Source organism: Myotis brandtii, unplaced genomic scaffold, assembly GCF_000412655.1.
Source record: "Myotis brandtii unplaced genomic scaffold, ASM41265v1 scaffold395, whole genome shotgun sequence".
Lineage (NCBI taxonomy): Eukaryota > Metazoa > Chordata > Mammalia > Chiroptera > Vespertilionidae > Myotis > Myotis brandtii.
The window spans coordinates 3,513,898-3,517,205 of record NW_005365155.1 but is presented as its reverse complement, the minus strand read 5'-3'; the positions used below and the strand labels follow the sequence as shown (position 1 = coordinate 3,517,205).

At 56.3% G+C, this 3,308-nt stretch overlaps 1 protein-coding gene across 1 annotated transcript in view; it reads right to left on the bottom strand.

Moving 5' to 3' along the window:
* SYTL3 (synaptotagmin-like 3) overlaps window positions 1-3,308 on the bottom strand; it is a 37,821-nt gene that overhangs the window by 29,804 nt on the left and 4,709 nt on the right. The window contains exon 2 of the mRNA XM_014545070.1: window positions 1,620-1,684. The gene's annotated coding sequence lies outside the window, so the exon portion shown is untranslated. The remainder of the gene's footprint in view (window positions 1-1,619; window positions 1,685-3,308) is intronic.

Sequence of the window (3,308 nt, the reverse complement as noted above, 5' to 3'; positions counted from 1 at the left end):
AGCAGCACTGGCCGGCAGGTGCGTGCCTGAGCCCCGAGAAAGCCGCCCCTGCAGCCCAGGCGAGCCTTCCGCTGAAGACAGGCGTGTGAAAGAATAATGCTATTTAAGCCGCCGCATGCTCCTGGCAAAAGACAAGGGGCACACAGAAGGGAGCCCGGGTTTGAGCGTCTGATGCCCTTCGTGGTGTGAACCGGCACCTTGCTTTCTGCCTCTGCGGAGGGTGCGGGGCTGAGAAGGGCCGCGTTCACACCTTTACAACCACAGCACGAGCTGCTGGGCAGATGCACGGCTTTCCAGCTGCCCCTGCTCTGCGAGTGACGCTCCGGGTCCAAGGCCAGAACTCCAGGAGGGACACCGCAGCCGTCACAGGGTGTGTGCCTTGCCCCCCGGCCTCCGCCGGTAAACAGGCCGGCAGGACATCGGGGGCCACAGGCTCCTGGCCTGGGAGCAGCTAAAGGAAAGTGTTGACAAGGCGTTGGGCCAGGAGAGAGGAGGCAGCGGGAAAGGGTTGAGAACCCTGTGCTAGAGGGACTCACACTGGCCGGGTCGGCTTCTCGAGCTCCCGTTAGAGGTGTTCCCCCGCCCGATCCTAGCACGCTCGGCAGAGGCACCCTGGGGTCTTGATAAGAAGAGTCGGGAGTGGAACCCAGGGGAGAACATCACGCACGGAAACAAGCCGTGAGCAGGGCCTTTGGTCAGAGCTGAGCGTGGCCGCCCAGCGTGCGGCCTTTACCTGACGACGCGCTGTGGTTGATGCTAAACAGCTTATTTCTCCACCTCAAACCATCACTTTTCCAGGAAAAAGAAAAAGTGTTTCCAGCACCCCGTTCCCACTGGGCCAGTGCAGGCTCCGCTGTGACACAGCGCGGGGGTGGGGGGGTGTTGCCGCCATCGCTCAGCACTGCGCACGGGTGCGATGCCGGGGCCCGCGGCCCCCCTGTAGGTACTCCCTTATCTGCCCCGCTGCCACCCTCCGGCACGGCACCCCCGTAACCACGGCACCGCCAGTTCTCGCCACGGGTTCGGGTCCCAGCTGCTGATCACACCGTCACGTCGACTTTGCGACTGTTTTATAAGACATGCCTGGTCTACAAGACACACACCAACTACTCCCTCCCACCCCCACGGTCTTGACAGGTGACTTCATAACATCAGCGTCTGCTCAGTTCTAACCCCACCCACGCCGTGCTCTTCAGTGATTCACGCAATCGTGTCGATCGAGGTTTTGTATCCTGAACGAGGTTTTGTGCTCGGGCTGCGAGGGGCTAAGGGGACAGGCTCTGGTGTGGAGAGAGCAAAGTGCACACATATGGACCCGATCGAAGGCGCTTCCAGCGATTCTGGGGGACACGTGCGGAGGAGGGAGACCCGGCTCCCAGGAGCTGGGCGTCGGGGAGACTTCGGGGACACGGGGTAGAGAGGCAAACACCGCACTCCAAGGTGGGCACATGGGGGGGGCAGGGGCAGAGGCAGAAACCGCAAACAGGAGCACCAGGAGGACGGGGGCGATGATGTCACCTCTCCCTGCGAAGTTGTTTCTATTCAAAAGCTTTAAACCCAGTATTTTAAAACGAGGAATTTATCATTTTTAATTTAGTAAAGATTTTGAGCGCATTTACCTTCAGTTGGAAATTTCTTGGCCCGTTCCTCAAAGAACCATTCTCCGGATTTTATCCTCACGTTTCTGAAAAGCAAGCAGACAGGAGCGTCGGTTGGGAAGTGGCCTCTCACAGGGAGGTGGGAGTGTCACACAGTATTAGTCTGGCCAAGGACCTCGGGGTTCAGACGTGCGGCCCAGCCCCTGACCCTGCCGCTCCCCCAGAGAGCTCAGCGTGTGACCAGTGGCAGCAGGGTGGGGGGTCTCTGCTTGGGCGTGTTTTACCGTCTGTGTAATATGTACATGTAACACATACACCTCAACCTGTGCATGGGCCCAATGCACGGTAAGTACTTCGTGTTTTCTGAATAACTGTACAAGGGGAAACAAAATTGCCATCAAAATAATCAATTTGATTGAGTATACAGATGTTGTATTATAAAGCTGTACACCTGAAATTTATATACTAGTAATATATTGACCAACGTTGCCCCAAAATAATTTTAAAAAATTAAAGAGCCCTGGCCAGTATTGTTTGGTGGTTAGAACACTGGCCTGCACGCCGAAGGGTCACAGGTTTGATTCCTGGTCCCCCACTGGGGTGCATGTGAGAGGCAACCAATCTATGTGTCTCTCTCACATCGATATTTCTCTCCCCCCCATCTCCTTCCCTCCCTTCCACTCTCTCTAAAAATCAATGGGAAAAATATCCTTGGGTGAGGAAGGAAGGAAAGAAGGAAGGGAGAGAGGGGGGGGGGGGGGGGGGGGGGGGAGGGGAGGAGAGAATGTATCCCGTTTATGGCAGGAAGCAACGGCATGAGGATACGCTAGGAAAAGCATTCCATGCGGCCTCTTCGCTGGGAGGAAGACCATCCAGGGGTCACTTCACCTCGTTTAGGGTGAACCTGAGTTACCACAACATTTACCAAGAGCCAACAGCGAAGGCCCGGCAGGCCCCGCAGCCTGGGACGTGGGGTCACTGTGCTTCGATGGCGGCTCGGGGGCCTGGGTGCCGGCGGAGCACCTGAGCCCGGGGAGTGGCTCCTTGGCCAGCTGGCCGCAGGTGCTCCCTGGGCTGCAGCTCCCCGTCTCGGCCACTGGGAGACGCGCACGGGGAGCCGCTCCTGTGCTCACTGCCTGGACTCACGCCCCAAGCGTGTTTTACTCTTGACAGTTTCCAAATTTCTGGAGAAACCACCTTCAACCTCTAAGAGCCCCGGACGGGTAGAACTGTTCACATCCTCTGAGGATGTAGAGAGGCAGATGCACAGAAGTTGTAAATTGCTCACACCCTCAAAATAATGTGCCACAACCCCGCCACTTCCTTGCTTACGTAAGAAACATGGAAGCTTCGACTCGCGGCCAATTCTCTTCTGTAAAGCACTTACTGAAGGTAGTTCTCATTCAGTTCTTTTAAGCTATATATGAACACAATGGGTTTCTTAGGGGAAGGCTTATAAATGCTGCTACCTATGGCCCGAGACAGAGGTGAGCAGCCCTTGTGTCTCTGTCCTCGTCCGGGCCCCACGGGGAAGCCCGCGTCGCAGGAACGGAAGGAGGATTTCCTGCTCATCCCAGAAGGCCGACCAGAATGTGTCTACGAAGCTTCTTGGAACAGTTTCTGAGCTCAGCAATGGGCTAACGCCTTTACGTTTCTTGAACAGAACCATGACTTGCTTCCTTAAAACTTCTCAAATCAATAAGTGCGCAA